This window comes from Neolamprologus multifasciatus, chromosome 4 (assembly GCF_963576455.1).
Source record: "Neolamprologus multifasciatus chromosome 4, fNeoMul1.2, whole genome shotgun sequence".
Lineage (NCBI taxonomy): Eukaryota > Metazoa > Chordata > Actinopteri > Cichliformes > Cichlidae > Neolamprologus > Neolamprologus multifasciatus.
The window spans coordinates 2,742,744-2,764,108 of record NC_140442.1 but is presented as its reverse complement, the minus strand read 5'-3'; the positions used below and the strand labels follow the sequence as shown (position 1 = coordinate 2,764,108).

At 43.5% G+C, this 21,365-nt stretch overlaps 1 protein-coding gene and 1 long non-coding RNA gene across 4 annotated transcripts in view; one reads left to right on the top strand and one right to left on the bottom strand.

Annotated features, from left to right (window-relative positions):
* Window positions 1-21,365, top strand: part of LOC146519468 (RNA binding protein fox-1 homolog 3-like) — a 358,350-nt gene that overhangs the window by 175,585 nt on the left and 161,400 nt on the right. The window lies entirely within an intron of this gene.
* Window positions 10,234-19,747, bottom strand: LOC146519470 (uncharacterized). The gene is made up of 2 exons (XR_014873899.1): window positions 15,662-19,747; window positions 10,234-15,618 (listed from the first exon to the last, which is right to left on the bottom strand). It is a non-coding gene; the product is annotated as an uncharacterized LOC146519470 (long non-coding RNA).

Here is a 21,365-nt window from a genome sequence, read left to right as displayed (position 1 = left end):
AATCAATCCGCCACTCGCCAGATTAATTGAGACGCTTCTGATTGATTTTCTTTCTTTTTTTTTCCTCCTTTCACGTCCCTCCTCCTCCTCCTCTGCTCCTGCCCAGCCTTCCTATCAATGACTTCTCAAACTGCAAGGCCATAATTCATGAGAAGGCTGCAGGGGTGGACTGAGGACTTGGCTTAGTGCATAGGTAAGTTCATGTAAAAATGTATGACATCACTGCCAGCTCGCGGCGCAGGGATGTTGACTTTGCCTGACTGACAGGTATGACAGACGGCCCACCTTTGCCCCGAGTCGCCGTTTCACGCGACACCGCAGAGCTGGGTAATTTTTAATTTCCTTATGCATATTTCTTATGAACTCATCTTCATTACTCGCATGTATGTTGGTATAGAAAATGCCATAAAATATGTCAGGGCAACAAAATCTCTGTATTGTCCCACCTGTAATGATCCTCATTAGTGGCTGTGCTGCTGCAGGCTGACAGAGGAGGCATCAGTTAATTAGGCCAAAAGGATGAACTTTACTCACACATCCCTGGGACCAGATGATAAGCACATCAAGATGTGAGAATCCCCCCTCTTCTGGAAAAGATCAGCCCGACCATTGAGAGGAGGAAAAGCACTTAAAGCTTGTTTCCTTCCTGTGTACTCAAACCGATTGCGTACCCTTCCCTTTTTTTTTTTTTAATGGAAGGAAAAACGCTTGGGTGGACACGCGTGGTTGTATGTTTCCACGTATGTTTATGCACCTTTAATTAGCTGGGAATATGCTGTCTGTTCTTTTGTTTATTTCTTTATCGTGATCAGAGAATAACGGGATGGAAGGTGATCACGACTGAACTCGTCTCCTGCAGATCTCCTTCATGTGAGACGTTGTCTGTCAGCCATCACTACCATCTGTCAGCACAGAGAGTCTTTAAAGACTCTTCTCTGCACTTTGCCTTCAGGGCAAACACATTTCTCATGTACCCACCCCCCCCCTTCCACCTCTAAACCCAATCTTCCAATAAGCAAAAGAAAAACAAAAGCTGGAAAACAAGGCAATGAGGGTATCAGTTTTGGCAGCGCCTTCTGAGCACTCACTCTCACGGAGGCAGATTTGTCAGGCTTTGCGAGGCTGCTCCTTGACAGCTTAAGCACAGAAGCTACCTCGCTGTGAATTTTCTGAAACGTTGTGTGCATAGTAGCCATAGATCATCTCCGAATGCCTCTCCTCTGGTCAGTGTGATGAACCAACGCGGATGATTGCATGAGCGTGTTATGTTAATAAGGCTGGTAATGCAGTTTGCGTGTTGGTGATGCTTTATTGAATGTGACAGCTAACATCAACAGGGACAAGATGGCATGTAGTTAGCCATATGCATGGTGTCGAAAACAAAAGAAGGCTCAATAGGTCGTAAACAAGCGCAGGTTTGGATTTTAGCGTGCACGTTAATATAAAAATATTTTTGTTTTGTTGGGTTTTTTGTGGTCACTGGTTGCAAGTGATCCAGCGTGCAGGCATCAAAGTATTAACATGCACGCTGCACGAGGGTGCACGCTACATATGTTAAAAAAAAAGGATTTTAAATATAGATTTCTCAGATGAGACCTGCAGGTGCGCGAGCAAGGTGCTTTGTGGAAGCGTGGCACTTCCTCCTTCTGTCTTGTGCTCTAATTTGATTACAGACTGATTAAACCCTCCCTAATGCAGTCAGAGCTACGGCATGCTAATGTAATAAAATCACTTACAGCTAAAACAGGTTAGCTTAATTGGCAGGAGGCACGATGCTGGGATTTGCATTAAATTATTTATTTGCTTAGCAGACGCCCTTATGCAGGGCAACTCTCAATTCCATTATACACATTAGCCATTTGCGCAGCCAATTTAACTCGAGCACCTCGTTCAAGGATAGAACAACTGCCGAATCGCCGCCTCCGCCACTACTGCCCCGTCCGAGCATTTCTTGGGGAACAGGAAGTGGACGCCATCGGTGACACGCTGTTGGTGCCCTTGCAGTAGCCACTGAGAGCGTTTTTTTTTTTTTTTTTTTGCCTTCCAGCATACCAGAACGTCCACTTAGCGCGTGGAGTTAAACATAAACAGCACACACCAACATTAGCGCGCCGTCCCGGTCAGTCCACTGAAAGTCAAAGCATAATTGAGCTGCTCCATTAGCACCGGGATCAACCAGATGGTGCCCCCATTCTTTTATTCACCAATTTATGTGGGCATGTCATTCTTCCAAGTGTAAAAAAAACCCAAAAACACTGACGCGAATGAGTGTTTGGATGTGCGCGTGTGTGTGGCAGGGGTGGAGGTGCACACGCATACCTGTGGGAGCCTCCAGACTCCCACCTGTTAACTAATCTTTCAGCGTCGTCTATCAGCACGATCATCTCTTCCTCCCGCAGTCTAATTGGTAACCTAGTTATAAGACTACCCAACCTCTGATGGGCGATGCACACTCACAGGATGAGTTTTACATTCCTGATACCTTTACAAGTCGACTGGCGCTCCTCGCATTTGTGCAAAATATTCCGTTTTTGTCTCGGCAAAGTAATTAGTTGAATTTCAGAGGCTAAAAGATTTCTGTGTCGCTCTGTTGAGAGTGTTTAGAAAACACACATGCATAATCGCTTCCTGGCTTTTTCACATATGATCAAACCACCACTGACGTATCCCACTTAGTAGCCGTGTTGATAAGGATCCATTTCTGATTAAGCAGCGCTTGCCAAGGTTTATATTTGGCTTTGCGCATTCAATTTGCTTTACATTTAATACAGTGTCTTTCACCCAGTAACAGAACTGGCTGCCTGCCACAGAGGCTTTTGATTGGAATTGAATGCACAGTCATTTTCTCTAATATAAATCAATACTCTCCAAACCTGCCACAACACATTTTTTGATGCTCACTATTGCTCCGGTGGAGTTTGGAGCACTAGTGAAGCGGTCAGATAGTTGACACGTTTTGTGCAGCGAGATTAGTCTGTTTGTGAAACGGTGGAAAACAAATCACTTAAGAGCCACTCAGACTTAATCATATTACCTTGCTAAGTAAGAAGTTTTCAGATCCTTTCTTCCCCCTAAACTTCTGAAATATCTCCCCGAGCCGAAGACGCGCCCGAACTGCCGTTCGACGGCATCGCTCTCCTCCCTTGATGTTGGCGTTTGAAACGCGATGTGGTTTAAATGGCCGCATCGCTTTGAGAAAGAAGCGCGTTACAAAGTGGAAACAGTTGACCAAATTATCAGACACTGGATCCCTGGCTGCAGCGCGCGTGCCTCCCTCCATCTTTTCCCTCTGCTTTTTTTCTTTGTTTTTTTCGCTGCAACAACAGTATTGTTTGCATTAAGGGCCTGGCTGGAGTAAATGGAGCTGTTTTCAATTAGTTTTCAAAGTGCTTATCCCATTAAAGGTAATGACTTATTGATTTAACGACAGTGGCGCTTTTGGTGTGAAACGTGGTGCTATTATGACTCTCTCCTCTGTTGCTCGAAAGGGCCCGGCGATACTGAGCGCCGGGTGAACGCCTTTGGTCTCGGCCTTCCCATGACCATTGCGCTTGTTGTTTTTGTGCCGGTCTCCGGGTCATTATTGAGTGGCATAAGTAACTGTGTGCTCGCGGGGCGGAGCAGGTGATTTTTCTCCTCCTGGCCTTTCGCCAGCAGTGTCAGCTGGGATCCAGGAGCCATCACAGAGGTGGGAGAGCCTGATGTCATTGTCAATGTTCCTGTGTGTCCCGCAAACCGCAGTGCAGAGGAAGCGATGGAGGGCCCCGTGCAAGCTAATGTGCCCGCTGCCTCCCCGTGGGTTCCACTTTGCCATGCAGCCATATGGCCGTGCTCCTCCCCTCAGTAATCCCTCACCGGTGTCAGCATCCAACCCAGGAGGGCCGCACTTTTGTGTTTTCTCCTTCTCACTCTCCCGCTCTGTCTGTCTGTTTTTTCTTTTTTTTGTTCCTCGCATTTTTTCCCTTCCTTGGCATTCTGCGCGCGTCCCCGTCGAACTCCTTTTGTTTTCGTCCCATTCTTTCTGCACGCTAAAGCTCGAAACGTTGTTTTTTAACCTTGACAGAACTTCGAGCGGCCGAGCGGCTCGTCGGTACAGTAATACGCACCCCACCGTGATAATTGGCTTTCACTTATAACTCATCATGTAGTCGCTGCTACTTGCTAATGTGCCGCGTGTCCTCGGTATCATCAGGAGCTCCTCTTTAAAACAGTGTCTTTATTGCCTTTATGAATCCTGTCCAAATTCTTTACTATCTTTCCACACTTGTATAAACTCAGTCATCCACATTCTGCTATCTTATCGCTAATTGAGCTCAACAGAAGACATCACCGCTGTAAGGACTGCTGTTCCACTGATTTCCTTTCTGCTAGAGTATGGATATGTACTAGACCAGGAGGAAGGGGCTCAGTTGCTGACAGTCGCTGTTTCAAGTAATGAGACAAGTGATAAGTCAGCCAGCGACCTTGTCTTATTCCCTTTTGCTTTCTCTCTCCCATTTCAATATGAGATTTATACCGCGCGCACACCTTACTTCACTGGGTAGCGCACGCTTACGTGTCTATCTTCCTCTCTAGCCAAACGGGCTTTCATTACCAAAATAAAAATAATAATACTTACAGTAATAACAGCTGCGCCGAAGTGCTGAAACAATTAGCTGATTAATAAATTAGTCAAGCAAGAGAACACTAATTAAAAAAAATGAATAGAAATTGGATCAGATTTGTTCATTTAGGTAAACTAAAACAGAGACACACATACACAAAAAGAAGACGGGAATTAATTAGCAGGGAGAAGGAAAAAACCTCCCAGATGGGTTTATTTATTACCTAAATATACATACTTGGTAAGTTATGCTGTAAACTTACCCAAACTTTTTTCAGTTCGCTGTGCACGATTTGAATGAAGACGACACTTTGAGCTAATGAGAACTCTCGCTGACCCCGGGTTGTTAAATGGGGAGGTGAAGATTAGCCGCCTGTCCGTTCTCCAAGCGTGAATCTGATGTGACGCTTCACAACAAGGCCTGAAAACTGCACATTTCTCTTCCTTTTACTGCAGCAAATGATAAAAGATTGATTGATTGTGTCAGAAACCGAGTTCCAGACGAATCGCGAATAACACAAAGACGTGGCACGAAGCAAAACTCGTAAACGAACACAGGAAATGGGCAGAGTTTGTAACGGGGTGCTGACTAAACGGAGGTGATGCAAATGAGGGCGGGCCAGATCAGCGGGAATCAAAGAGAAGATTTAAGTAAACCGTCAGGGACTTATGAAGACGCAGCGAAACACAAGAAAGGGTCAAAGGTGAGCGCTAACAAAGGTAAGGTAAGAACAAAGGGAACCCCTACCTGGTACAGTAATAAATCATTATGTTTGTATCTACATACAGCTACATTCCCCCATTAAATTTAGCAAATTTAGACTTCTGGACAAAGACAAATGTAATAAACGACAGATAAAAAGGTATTACATCAAACTGGGTTTTGCTCAGCGTCTCTCATCTCTCTCTGTGAAAACATGCCACAGTAATGACCTCCTATCACCAAAGATGAGGACAAAATCAATAACAGGATGAACCCGCGCAGCGCCACGTTAGTAATAATGAGGACACCTAAATGTCCTCATCATCCACACCAAAGAAAAGTACTTTTGCTTCTTCTTTCTTTGTCCGATCGTCATTTTGAACGGCCTCTCGCGGCTCAGCGCGTTCGCAGAACTCACCTTGCAGCTCGTCGAGCCCGCGCGCAGCTATCGAGCGGCTCGAGTCACTGCTCACTGTCAGCGAGCAACTTGATTTGTGTTTCCTCGAGGAATGAAAATGAAATTATTGTTGTGGCTTGATTGACGCAGCCTATGGTATGCAAGTTTCGGGCTTCTTTGAAGCTTAATAATGCTCACAAGAGATTTTTTTTCATTTATCTCTCTTTTTAAAACTTTTATTACTTTGTTTTATTGTTTTCACTTTTTATATTTATGCTTATTGAATTTGAAAAGATATTTTATTGTGTTTTAGTTTACCCGTTGCCACATTTCTTCCTTTTACTTGAAGGGAAACTATGATTTTCCTTATTTCCTGTTAATGCTGTTACAGTTACAGTCACATTTCAAATGTCCAACGTTTCAAAATTGAGGTCACTGTATAAAGAAGCTCTAAATGCTCTGCCTTCTTTTTTTTAACCTCTTGGATCTGGATGATGTCAGTGACCAAGGATTTCCCTTATATGGTCATTTCCGGCAAAAGAGGACACGCCCACCGGCTTTTTTAACTCTTCACCCCCTGAAAAGCTTACGTCAGGCTTCTTATAAAACTAAATGACAGCATGTGCTTCAGAAGTTAGTGAGGGTGGCCTCTGCAGCTACCCTTGGAAAATCCCAGAAACTATTCTAGTGGTCATCAAACCTCATCCTTATTCATATATAATGGAGGGAGGTCGTCAGATGTCGTCTTTATGTGGGGAAGAGGTCGATGTTCTGTATGCAAAGAGGAGCAAATCAAAAGAAAGCCTTCCTAGGGATCAGGGAAGGGAGGTACGACTTCCTGTTTCATGAAGATGAACTGAGGCCAAGGCACAGTATAAGAAATGAGGCTTATATTGAACTGCAATTCATGCAAAGCAACTCTAGTACAGTCCAAGAATTAGCATGACTGTCATCTTTTAGCATGAAAATAGATAAAACTACTCTTTTTATGATGTGAGGTTGCAGATGATGCAAGCAGCTGTAGCTTGCTGCTCGATCAGAAGCTCCTTTACCTGCAGTAGAAAGAGGAAAAAAGGAAAAGGGGCTGAAGAGATTTTGACCGCAGCCGTGGCGCTCGGCTTGTCTGAGTCTGTGTGAATATAGTGTTTTCCTCGGCAGAGTGTGCATACACAGCAGACCAAAGCTGTTTTTGTGGAAGGAGACATCTCATTTGTTCCAGCGCTTCACATTCTCTGTTGAGAACCTGGTCAGAGCAGCAGTCAGGAGTCAGCCAGGCCAGAGGCCAACAGAGGAGCGAGAAAGCTCACACGTGTACATGAAAGTTCAGGCCTCTGCTCGGCGCACTGTATTCACATCGCTCCAAGCTGTGAGAGGTTGATGCTACTGCACACCACCTAGTACTATAAAAAACTGTGCAGAAGCAGTGCGCACTATAGTAGAAGATCATAAGGTCATCTGAAAGTGGAGTCACCGGGTTATGATCTTCCTCCGGATAGTTCCTGCAAACACACCGGATCTAAGTTTGAATGTGAGAATTTTTTAATGCAAATTATGACAGATTGAACCAAAGTTCACTGAAAGTGGCTCATTCAACTAAATCTATCATTTTAAATATCGTTGAAGACGCTCTGAAGGTTTACCTCGGGCAAAAGTGTTTGATAATAAAGAGAGGCTATTCTAATTATCTGAGGAAATGCATGTGTTCAGCATAATAATGATGATATTTTAATATTTTCAGAGTAAACGGCAAAAAATCTGATGGTTTTAGACAAAGATGGGACCCTCGTGCCATCCATGTGCAGTTTTTTCTTTTTAACCCTTTAAGACCTACCATAGAACCAAGTCCGCCAGAGCTTATATTATAGTTTTACATGCTGTAGTGCCATTTTTGGGAGCATTTCAAGTTGCTATACATCAATACAACCATTACAGCCTAGATTTTAATAATATGTCTGTATTAAGTGCATAGTAATTACATAAATTGCAAAAAAGTGCAATAAACTACAAAAAATTTGAAAATCGTTTTTGTTTTTTAACATATATTTCTAGTTAGAGAAATTTAAGAGGCTTATCCCTCAAAACTGTAAATACAAAAAAGTTGCACAAAATAGTTTCCCACCACAGGAAATTTATTTTGAGTGTCTTCATAGTTTTATTTTTGAAATACACCAATTTTTATACACTGCAGGAAAAACCGAAAATAAATATTATAATGCAAATTTGCAAAAAAGCAGCATGTGCATCAAAATAAACTATTTCCAGCAGTGCAATATGAGTCCTAAGCATCCCAGAAACCACACAGAAAGTCATAAAGTCAAACATAACTTTTAAAAACACCAGTATAGGCTCATGAGGCCCGGACGGTAAAAAACTACATTTCCGCGAAAATGACGTCACTTCCAGTTTCGGGCAGGTCATGGCGGACATGCGATAGTTCGCGCTGACGTCTATTCCAATGTAGGAAGTGTTATGAACAGCTGATCGGATTGGCAAAGCGTGTTTCTGGAATATTATGTTTTTGTTCCTGCAAGTGCTTTTTATGCAGTTTTTGCAAAGCTATATGTGGAAGGAAACTGTGACCGAGGACAAGCTGATGGCATAAGATGTAAGTACAACTCCTCCGGTTTCATATGCAAAAAAAATTATTGCGCTAGCTTACGTGGTTGCAGAGCTACCGGGATTTAAAAATAGTTGCGCAAAACAGAGCATGCCCGCTCAGACCGGTTTTAAAGGGTTAAACTGAGACTGCCGATGTTAATAAATCTTTAAAAAAGGGAAATATTGCGGATCTGCACCAGAACCGACACATTCATCCATAACATTTGCCTCAACTTTTCAGCCTCTTAATTACCTGATATTTGTGGCAGGCAAACACTGAAAATCTGCACATTCATTTACAAGCCTGAAGTAAAATTGAAGAGTATAGTGAAATAGTGCTTATACTGTCTAATCAGCTTGCTCAGCTTTTATGCAGTTTGACCTCTTGACATTTGGGCTTAGAGATTTTATCTGCAGTCATATAAAGGCTTGCCTGGAAAGAGAAATGCACCTGCAGCTCGGGTTGATTTGGAGTGGATTAGCCACGAGGCCTAAATCCTCTGCTTTTGTCCTTGTTGAAGCTACCATGGAAGTGGATGGAAAGAAACCACATAAATGGACCTTTGCTACCAGGTTGTTTAGCCTTTTTCTTAAGCAATCATTTAGCTTTAAAGATAAAATGTTCTGATATATTTGACATATCATACATAGTTTTTGGCAGCAGAGAAAAATAAAATTGCCGTACTGTGAGGACGTTATTCCACTGTAGAACAAAAGAGCGGGTGCAACTGAGTCCATCACCTAAATAATACACTACTCACGACCTCTACCTTTGCTTCTATTAGCAGGCAATCTTTGAAAAGCGGCGTTGCCTTCAGGAGTGTGAATTAGTCTTACCTTTGCTGAATTTAAGAAGGTGGTCAAATGCAAATGTGAGACTGTGGGATGTGTGAAGGTGTGCTCTGTTGTCTGTCTGGTGTGGTGCGATGATGGATAGTGCTGCCAGCAGACTGGGGTTTCACTAATACTGGAGCCTCTGGGAGGGCTGCATTAATGGATGTGCGCGCGTCCAACCGCGTGTTCGAGTCAGATCTGTGCGTTTCCACAAACATATTGCAGTAATATTGTAATTTGTGCGTAGCCTCATTTGGATAAAGCGTCAGTCTAATATCAAATCCACCCAAAAAAAAGCACGTTTTAGAACAATTTAAATTTGAAGTTGGCCTCGCTTTAGAGCGGCGGGATGTTGGAGGGCTTTTGACAGTAAGGAAATTAAAACAGTTAAGTGGATGTTCTACACCCTCCACATGTTTCCTGGGTTTTTTCATAAAGGAGGCCTTAAAATGGGGAGTATTAACATGATCACTATGTGATATTTTAAACATTTGTGCCGTATCTCAGAAGTCATTAACCGTCAGCCTCCTGGGACAGTGGTGCAGAGTTCAGGGTTTCTGGTGAAGTCTGAGGGTATCAGGGCCAAGACTTCCCCTTTCTTGTGCCCTCATTGTTCTAGAATCATAAGCTAGAGCATAGAGTTCATGTAGCACTATGATTAGAAATGTTAAGAGTCCCTATAGCAGTGTTTCCCAACCACTGAGGCCCGGCACATGATCACCTGTGCCGTGGAAGATTATCTGGTTCCACCTGATTGGTACTGTAAGCGACTGGCGCGAGTAACAAGCAAAGCAGTTACATTCTCTTCCACTAGGAGGCAGTATAACTACCTGCTCTAATTAAACGGGTTGCCAACTGCCAGTAAAACAGAAGAAGATGAAGAAGAAATTACATAATAGTCACGTTGCGAGTGAGTCGATGCAGTGCGTAATAGCAATAGATACATTTTGAAAAAGTAGTCAGTCTGACCTGGTCCTGGAGAAAACTGATGAAGGCCCTAGCATGAGTAGTGGTCAGAAGAAAGCAAAACGGTATACTGGGGACAAACCGAGGCAATTCTGCTAATTATTAATATGCTTTTTGGGACACTTTTGTTTGTTGGTGTGCCGTGTGATTTTTCTACCAAAGCTCCAAAGGTTTGGGAAGCACTGGTCTATAGACAGGGCTGCACATGAGTGGTCCGCAGGTGCACCAGCGCTGTCAAAATAAAAGACACCCACCAGATAAGAAGTTGCAGCGTGTGTTTGCGTACATAAGATTTTCTGGAGGAGGACAGACATTTGTTTAGAACTCTTAAAGATGTCGAAGAAGCTCCTTTAAGCAATTACTTTGGTGTTCCTCCACTTCCAAGACCTCTGGACCACTTATGTGCACCCCGGACAGGAAAGTAGGACGGTACTGTCCCTGCAACTTGGAAAAACCAGTTGCATTGACATTTTTTTGCTGTAAAGTCTGATTTTAAGTGTTAAGGCAATCAGCTTTGGCGTGCAACAAACGTAACCTTTGGGGGTCTGGCTGGTCTTGATCATCGGGCGATTGTGACCTGATTACAGGGAACCAGTCTGTAAACAATCACAGACTGACTCGGGCTGACTGCAGTCACTCTGAGACTGACTGATGAAGATTTGTAAATCGTTTTCATGTAAAACTAACACAGACACATTAGCAACAGATTGGAAATAATCTGAGTCAGTATTTGGTAATTAGCCGACCTGTCTGCAATAGTGGAGGTGACTCAACTGGTTCTATTCCTATATAAAAGAAAAGCTGCCAAGGAATTGTGTTGGTTAAAACGCCATCCCGGAATTCTGAATTCAAGTAGCTGATGTGAATATCTGTTACAGATGTGTGATTTGTGATGACTTACTTGCTGTATTTAGACCCATTCAGTCACAAACTGATAGCAAGACTGACACTTGAATCACTATTTGGCACATCAGAGTTGTTGTTTGTGACCCCAACTATTTCAAAAGGCAACAATATTGCACAGTCACAAGAACGCTGTTTGTTTCCAGCCGCTGTTTTGCGTACTGTTACTATATCATTAAATAATGTAACTGTGATAAGTTAATGTAAGAAACAGAGCCGTGTGAAGCCAAGAAAAGCCCGAGCAGTTTTGTGAAAGCATAGTTTCTTCAATGCAAATGTCCAGAGTGCAAAAACTTACAAGAGATGCTTGAAGAGGACAGTGTCGCCATAATAGATAAGAGTGCATCCTCGCCGGACTAAAAAATTTAAAACTTGCTCTAGATCAATATTTATTGTGCACCACAGCATGTTTTGGTCTTTTGTTGATGCTAGCACAAATGTCACAGGGCATTTGAAATAAAAAGAATAAACTGCATGGGGACAATGAGTATCTACAGCAAATTTAATAGGGATATGGCCAGCACTGCTGAAGGACCATCCTATATATGTTATTGTTTTCAGGCCTAGAATTATGGATGAAAGCAGCAGCACTGACAGCCCTTTTACATTTTTTTCCAGTGATGCTTTCTTATACGGTCGTACTCATAAAACTTTAATTTTACTCACTGAAAATTGCTTAACAGTGTAAGTATGCGGCGTCCCGGCTTGAGATGGCCGATCTGGGCAGCTGCTGCATTAAAACGTGTTGCGTTATGGCTTTGCAGAGTGTAAACAGCAGTATATATCCGTGTCTGCGCGAGTGTGTGTTCGCCTGTGTGTTTGTGTGATTGAAAGCCTCGGCAGCACACCTGCTCGGCTTGGACAGGCAGTGTCTCTGGACCTCATATCCCATTCAGGCGAGCTCCTGTGTGGAACAGGAGCATATGGTCTAAAAAAAAGAGTTCTTCCTTCCTTTGTGCCACTGTTTTACAGAAGGCCCATATAGCCTCGGCGCTCCCAGGAAAGCTGTTCCTTATTCTTCTTACCCACAGCACTTTGCCCCTGCCTGTCTCAGTCGCTTCATCCGTGATGGCTTTGGCGCCGTTCATCATCTGACATATGAATATAGAGACGCCCTGGGAGGCAGAGTGAGCTGGATGAACCATCTTCCCTCAGCTAAAATAACTGTATGACTTGAATTCATAATTATATCAAACACTGCCGTCTTTTAGTGTTTCTTCTTTTTTTTGTTGGGGTATTTTCAAAATCAGGCTGTATTAGAAAACATAACGATCCCATTCACAAAAAAGGCCTTTCTCACTATAATCGTTCAGCACGTTCAAGACGCAGCAGCGGATGGATTTTGTTTTATTTGCGTAGATATTTCAGGATTGTTGCGCGCCGATGTGCTGTTCGCTATTGATGTGTTTTCTCATCGATGCAGAGATTTGGGTTGAGGGAGCGCCTCCACTCTGGAGGAACACCTGTTTCAGCCTGCCTCCAGATGGTTAGCAAATCTAAAGGCATTTTATATGATGTCACACTAATCTGAATATAGCGCGGCGTGCACATCAAAACCTATGCCTTAGGTCGAGATGGCGGCATCCATATGCCGTCATACATGAAGCATGTTTACAATAATGTTACTTTATTGCAATATTTGGCCTCTGGTGCTAACGTTAAAAGGAAAACATTTTTCATAATGTCCTTAAATACTTCACACGGTGCTTTTGCGTTACATAAAAGAAGTCGTCACATAAATCTGTATTGTTTACAGCCGTTATTTCCTGTTATCTGCTGTAATATTTCAGACCTTTACAGAGGTTCGTGCTGTCCTCCAGCACTTGTAACTAGAAACGCTGAATTCATGGCACCAACAGGTTGCCTGTGTTTGTTTTTCTTTGTGTCTCCTGTGTGTCTTTGTTATTGTATTTCATGTCTCTGCCTTTAGTCTTTTCCTGTTTTATTTTGTAAATCCCTTTCTTTGTGCATTCTTTCTCATTTTACTTCCTGTCTTTGTTGTCTCCTCGCACTTTTTCTTGTGTGCTCTTCACTGATTGTGTTCGCTTGTTCCTTGTTACTCTACCTCTTTGGTGTTTTCATTTATTCTTTGTGCTTCCTCTCACTCTGTTTGCCGAGTTGACTTCCACCTGTTTTCTTCCTCGTGTCTCCTGCCAGTTTCCCTTATTCTTTTTTTTAGTTTTTTATTTATTCATATTAGTGTTTCTTTGGTGTGTGTTTGTTGGACTCACATTCTTCTAACTGCAGCATCCTCTAAGTTTATTAAAATCCCATTTTTTCTTTCAAGTACCTGCTTGTTTGTCTGGATTTGGGTGTGTTTTTTAACTATGGATCACATATGCAGGCTATGGATGGGCCAAAAAAAGAACGGGTGTAGGATGGCAACACTTTAATTGCAGAAAAAGGAAGATGTGCTGCAGCAGCATCAATAAATCTAATCACTCAGAGGCAGATGCTGCCAGTGGTTGCCCTTTCCTTAAAAGTTGTTTGCTTTCTCGGTGAGTTCAGCACTTCGAGTATTTCTTACGGTTTTTTAAATGTTTACCTGCAGACCTCAGTATTGCTAATAGTCGCTGCACAACTTTGTCCGTAAAATGGTTCTCTCCTTCAGGGTCATCTTCTCATGCATCCAGTGCCGCTCCTATTTTGAGATCACTCTATGGAAGTTCCCTACTCATTGATTTCACTTGCTTGTTTGCCATTTTAACACCTAAAATCTGGCAGAGAGAGCAGGCATCAGCTTCTCTGTCACACAGAAGTCACCACCCACGCCGTGGCTATATTTGTCTCACTCAGGTGAAAGGTCGGCGTAGTAACGCTAGAGGGAGGCGTCAGTTCCAGTGCACAGAAAGGGAACGGTTTAAAAATGGCAGCTGGAAGCAGCGCAGATGAGCACGGGAAGATGATCTTGAAGGGAAGATGGTATCGATTAGAAGACGGTGCCTGAGAAGCCACATGCTACCGACACCTTCGGTGCGTCTGACCTGTAGAAACAGCAGCACAATCTGCACCAGTGCTGGATGGGTTTTCTTTATTCAAATCAAAGTTACCCTGGTATATCGCTGTTATATATTATTGTTAGAATTCTCCTGGGTGCCCTTTGGCAGCCCGTCCACAAATATTGTGCACTTGTGCTGGAAATACTGAGTGTTGTAAAACATTTTGTGCCATGTGATCATTACTGTAATCAAAACACTGGAAAGAGGCAGCCTCCCACAAACACATACAGACTGACAGGGATAATTGTCCTGAATTTTCTTTCTTTTTGACTTCAAACTGTCATCGTCTGAAACATGACATCCAACCAGTCAATGGGGTAACTTTATAAGAAGCACATAAACTCGCATCCTTAGATATATGCACGGGCTTTGATCACTGCACCTCCTTCATCAGCAGCAGACTTGTGCCATCCTCTGTGATATGATCGAAAAGAAGCTGAATGGCCTGGCTTCATAGGGTCACATGTATATTTAACACTCTCCCTGGTGCATTAGAGAGAGCACTAAAGCTGAGATACCATGATCCTGTCAGTTCACGAATGTCGCATGTGTTAGCAGTTAAAGATTTTTGTGCATTAGCATGGGAATAGCTACATGGGTATATTCACGTGGGTGTGTGAGAGCATGTTTATCAATGTTTAACTATGTATAATATATTCTAAAAACGTATTTTTTGATCAGTTTTCTTCTTCCTCTGCATGTTTAGTTGAGTTTGCATGAATATATGTCTCTTATTTTTGTTTGTTTGTGTGTGTGTGTTTGTGTGTGTGTGTTTGTGTGTGGCCCAAGCCCCTGTGATCCATCCTCCTCTGCACTGGGGTTAAAGCCGCACATTCAGGGCACAGGGGCTGCAGGAGGGAAAGCGCGGGTGGGCGGCTCATTAGATAGCACTCCCCGCGGAGTGTGAAGGAGAAAAACACCCATTAGCAAAACAAACGACGTGCCCATCGCTCACACAAACACGCAGATTGTTTACCAAGAGCCAGGCGGACAAGCCCGATGGCAACCCATGTCTGCTGGGGGCTTCCTGCCGATGTACTTCCGGGGTCACGCATGAGGACTTAAGGATGTCTGCGGTGTGTTTACTGTCGCTGAAAAAGAGGAGGACATTCTTGTAGAAGTGTAATTTCTCAGGTTCAAAAAAAAAAGGGGGGAGAGAGGAGCAATACTCAGCGAGGTCTTAAATTTATGTAATATTGTTGAAAAATGTAAATTATGCAGCAAAACATTAATTATTCATTACTGTACGGCTCCATACAACAACGGAAGCATTTTTAGCTTACTGCACTCTATCAGCAGGATAGCGTTGTTTATCAGCGTCGCTGAAACTTTGAATGATTATTTAGAAAATAAGATCAAATGAAATCTCAGTTTTTCTGTGGTCAAGTTTTGGGTTTGGAAACTCGAGCTAATCATTCAGAGTGAAAAAAGTTGGTGGTCACAGGAAACAGGACAGCGCTGCCATTTGTAGGCTTTGATGACCTTTAGCTGTCTGAAAAACACAACAAGAAAACCTGTGTTTACGTCAGGTTACTGCTAATATACCACGAACACCTTTGTAATCGTTGCATTTTATATGCTGTTTATTTTCCTAGATTTTCTGCTTTTATATGCTCTGAGTACAACCCGTTGGCTCTAAGTTGAGTTGGGTCCACAACTGCAAAGAGACGCATTTTAAACACGTTCATCAGAGCAGCCACTTGTAAGGTTGGGGAAAAGTCACTCGGATGAGTGACGAAACGTTTCTCCCACAAAACGCTACGTCCACAGGAACAGAATCAACCTTTGGAGATTTACTTACCTGGATGATTGAGCAAACATCAAGACGTTATTTGCAAACCTTCGTCAATCTGTCTAAAAATAATTGAACTCCGTCCAGTTCAGACCATGATTATTTGGAGCCTGTGAAATCACCTTGCAGTCTAAAGTGGTCATGTGTAACACCCTCAACAAGTTGGCCGCCGAGTTACAGGGTCTCCGTCCACTTCCTACGCCTACGTGACTGAGCCATAAATCTGAAGGAAGTCAGAAACCAAATATTACAACCAGAACTTAACGTATCACTTGTGGTTTGATGTCCACACATCAGCAACTGTTGCTTCCATACTAATACTAATATATGCATAAAATGGAACTGAATTAATAACAGGCTATGTTTAAAATCAGCATTTAACCCTGGCCAAGCTGGAAACATTATAGTCGTGTCCAAATTCATGGGCTGCATCCTCCTGAGGACCCGGCCTTCGCGTTCTACGTGGGCCGGGTCCTCAGAAGGTCGGGTAGGCCGGAAGTAAACGGCTGGGGAAATTGGACGGTCTAGCCTTCTGATTAGCGTCACCGCTGTCTCGGTGGAGTTTAATAAACTCGGCCGTCTGCTCCTTGCTATCTAAAATATAACAGGACTCTGGCATAAATTCTCGACCGTCTCACACTTCTGTTTAATCAGTTTTCTGTTTGACGTTTATTCAGCTGTGTAAAAACCAAGGAGGAACCCACCCGGGGGATTAATAAAGTTTTATTTTATCTAATCTAATAACTTTAATCTCAGCCAAACTGATTTACTCACGAACAAACAAAACACTGAAAAAAGCCCAACAATAACATTTTTAGGTTGTCTAAGTGACTTATATATTACGTTTAACCCGAGCAGCGAAACTCCGCGGTGATCTGAAAATGATGTGCCGGGAGTTGTGCCGTTCTCGGCGGCTTCAGTGACCCTCGAGCTCCCGGCGAGCTGTCGAGCTGGTGGGTAGCAGACGTCTCCGAAAACGTCGAAGCACTTTTGCAAATATGCGATATCTTGATAAACCGAGCAGATATTTGATGTTTGCACAGCTACTTTCTCGCCTGAAAATATGTTAAAAGTTTATTTTGTGACCCAGAAAGATTAGTAAGGGTAATTTTAAAACTTAGTAGCGGCCGCCATTATTGGAAACTGGAGTTTGGCTGGGCCACACTATGAATTCTGGGATATGGTGGGCCACGAAGGACACACCCGACCCATCCTTCAAATTCGGGGAAAAGGAGGACGCATTTGTCGGCTCCATTCGGAGGAGTCTACGAATTTGAACAGCCTTCGTCGCATCGCTGTGACGTAATGCGTCCTCAGGAGGAAGCAGCCCATGAATTTGGACACGACCTATATTATACATTTTATAAGCCACTGAAAGGACTGCGCATGCAGCAAGGTGTGTCCAGGGTCTGCTCAGCAAACACAATACGTGGACGCTGTCTGTCTCCTTTGCTAGACCACAATCATATTTCCCTTTTAAATATATTTATAATTACTAATGATTTGCCAGTTGCATCAACATCGGTTTGTTTGATGTGTCGTCTGAAATGTGCATGTGTGTCAAAGCTCTGCCGTCATTATTACTGAGAGCGTTTAGTAACACGAAGACCAAATCATACATTTTTCATGAATCACTGTTAAATGTAGGAAGCAATATGTGAGCTTGGTCTTACCAGCAAAAGCCAAACAACTTGACATCACAGGAATAAGAAGCTGGATTTTGTAGTCCTCATTTGAGAAGCTGGAATCCATATTCTCGCTTTGTGGTTTTTCATTTCAGCAGCTTTTGTTAGTGAGTTGTGTAAATTGAAAAAGAAAGTAATGCCAATGTTTGCTTATGTCATTCTCTCAAAGAACATCATCCCTTTGTTTGCAGTAGAAAGGAATAGCATCTTAGGTAATTAGTGAGGCTAACCTTTGACCTCAAGAGTTGTCCCCCAACACTACAATCCCCCATTAATGTCGGCATCTCCTCGTGAATCTCTGCCAAACAAAAGACCAAACAGCAGTTGATCCCTGGGAAGCAGCACAGTGCTAATTTGCTATTATGCCTGATCTTCCACTCATTTGTTTGGCTGACTGACTACACAGTGTGTGTTATGGTCTGCTGGCTCTGTCTGCAGAGTCCTCCCGCCGTTACGTGAATGATGGAAATAATTTTCATCAGATAAAAATCAGGCCAAGCATCATGCCTCATATTTTTTCCCTGCTGCCTTTTTGTGAGAGCCGTGTTTTTTGTAGCCTGTCCAGGTTTTACAATAAGCTTCATTTCACTCTGTTTCTGTTGAAGAAACCTGCTTCAGGTCTTAAGTGAAATCACTCGACCTGCTCTCCACCTTCACTGTCGTCTCCAACACGAGCCTCGCACATGACTGGTTCCCAAGAGATGGTAGGAGGTTTCTGCGACCCTCTCTTGTGTACGTGTCTCCCTGCAGCCAGATAATTAGCTGCCGACTGTCAGATAATTATCCAGGCTGCATCTAATTTTGGTCACAACCTCGGACGATAATGGTCAAATGAAATCAATGGCGTACAGAAATGCGTGGGATTGGCTAAGCAGCATGTGCTCAATTGGCTCATTCCAAATGGTCTGTCCCCATTAATGAGGCGACCGCATTGTGTTAATGACTACAGCCGCATCTTCTGGGTGGTCACATGCTTATAACTCATTAATGAAAACGTGAACTATAAATTAATGTTACTGCGAGTTGCTTTTAGTGGATATCTCCCCGTTTCGGCGAGGTAGCAGCACTGCCTGGGTGTTATGATACACTTCAAACTGTGCCACCTACTGATAGTAGCTGAGGTGTTGAGCGAGACAAAATGGATAATAATGAGAAACGCGGGGTAGATTCTTTCGACTTGCATCATTTTTTTTCCCAACCAAACAAGCTTATGTACAGGTGTTCTGGAAATATTGCACAATAGCTTCCAGAGTTGAGCATTTTGTCAAGAAAATGATCTTCACCAAGACATTTGGGGTACTTGGGAGTGCCATTAAGTTGAGTAGCAAACATAATAGGCAGGTGTGACGGAGGAAATGCCCCCACCTTTAAACCCCCACCGATGCCTCCCAATGCCAGCCGGGGATTTGGGTTAAGGCGGAGATATAAAGACGCTGAGTAGAAACGGAGGATTGGAGGTGTATATCTTCATGATGCACCTCTGTGTGATGACAGCCATACTGTATGTGACAGTAAATCCTTGGTACTTATGCATCATTTCCTATTTCCTGCTCACCGACGGCTGAGGAGAAGCATCGGCAGTAATACAACAATTTCTGCCGGGGCATCAGTCTCTCTCTGAGAGCTAAAACACTGGTACTGTAGAATTCAATGGTTAATGTGCAGTCTGCAAAGCTACTAAAAGCTTCCAGCAAGGAGATTTTGGATGCACTTAAGAATAATTACAGTTTATTGCAAGTTAAATCTTATTTTTTGGAAGTTTTGACAGCTCATTCCTTCGGTCAGCCACGCATCCCCGGCCGTAACGCCGATGCTGAAACCATCGAGCACTTGCAAAGTAGGAAATACAGTAGAGCTGTGTTGGTTCGGATGTCAGATCGGTTTAATGTCCGACAATATTTTCACAGACCGGCTTTTAAGGTGTCGCAGATAAATACAACAAAATAAAACGATACGGCCGAGACAAAAACGGTGGGATTTTGTAAATATAATAACAAACGCGAGTTCACTGTGTAATTGTGTAACTTTATTAGCAGCGTCCTAGTGAAATGCGGCAACAACATTTAAAGTAACATCCTCCTCTCTGCCTCTTAATGCTCTCTGGTCGCTATGGTAATGTGTAAGTATTCCTTTCAAAATAAGACACAACTACAACACGGGAAAAGACCCGGGGAAACCGAGTTGACGTTAAAAACCCTGAAAACCGTACATTTGGTACCAAACAACTCACTGGTACCGGTCCATGGCCCGGGGGTTGAGGCTGCTTATTTATGGCACTGCACCAAAAACCAGACAGTTCAGCTTCACGAGGAGTTCTCGCAGGATAAATAAAAACTAAAATGAGTGAAAAAGAGAGAAAAATTGTGTCTTTTCTGATTTATTTTTGATAAAACAATAAAAATGTGTTTATTTTTTCCTTTTTCTCGTCTTTTTCCCTGCCATATACTATTCCGCGTTAGTACCGAGCGTGACACTGAGCCGCTTCACATTTTAATTTCTCATATCAAACGAGCAGCAGCAACAAATTTTTAGCCGCCGCCACCTGACAGCAGTCACCTTCGACCGCGGCAGCCAGCTGCTTCTGATATACATGTATGTTTAATTTAACCACGCTGCTGACATCTGTTGTAGTTATAATTTGGAAATGGGTGCCATCAAAGAAGTATGTCCTGTCATAAATCCTTAACTGACCTGTCAGCATCCATTATGAATGATCAGATAAAATAAACTTTGTTCTTTTTGCCTGTTCGTTCCTTTCACTCCTGTCCGTTTAGGGCGGGCGTCCTCTCGATGAACTGCAGCCAACGTTGTTAAAGCTGCTTTAATAGGAAGTTTTACTCGCCTCCTGTTTTCGCCCGCTGTACATATTGCAGCGATGTAGGTGTTTTCATGCACGTGCATGGGAACGCACTTGCGGCCTCACCTTCGTAACTTGGCTGAGCTCGAGTTTCTTGTTTCGCAGCACTTTGCATTAGCTTGGCGAGCACAACATTAAGAAATAATGAAGTAAAGAACAACAACCAAGTTTTAATAAATCGGAAGCCTCCCGTGAGATGCAGGAGCTACCGACGTTTGCATCACGTTGTGTGTATTGTGGCAGCTGGCTCAGGGTGAGACAGCTTAATGAGAGATTAGACGGCGCGTTTGGCTAAAGTGGACCGCGCTGGCGTCTCATCCAGATTCCCGTCGTCCCGGCGGCGGTCCGAAGGGGCTCGTTTGGCGGACGCGTTCCTTTTTCGAGTTATTCAGAGACTTTACCGTTTCGCGGCGTATACGCGCATGTCTCTCTGTGCACTTTGTTCCTCCGTAGCTTTTTCCAGGGAACTTTGTGTGACATTAGTATTCCAGCGGCATCGCAGGGGTCATGCGATCTCCTCCCAGCAGTGCTTCCACGCTCCCCCCCTTTTCCCTTTCTCTCCCTTTCCCTCCCCCCTTTCTCCATTTTGTAGGCTGCAGCACTGCTTTAACTAGAAGCACGGGGAACAAATAAAAATAGATGGGCAAAGTTGTGAGATGTGAGCCCTGGGGGACGGACTGTACGGATATACATTTTCTGTGCGCATTTGGAGCGGCCCTTCTCGTCAAAGAATATTATCCCCCCCCAACCAACCCCACCTCCTTCAACCGCCCCCCACATCCCCACCCCAGCTCACTCCTCCCATCTTTGGATCACGGCAGTAATTCAATTGGGGATAGACGAGCAGGATTTCCTTGATGCTTTTTCCCCCCTTTCCCTATAAACGGGTTGTCTGCCTGTCAGCATTGATAATGCTAGCTGATGCACACTGCGGCTAACTCTTCCCAACCTGCCCTGCCATTCCCCATACTGCTTTGGTATTGAGGAGCTTCTCCATGATTTACTTTATGCTTGTCTGCCCATCTGGC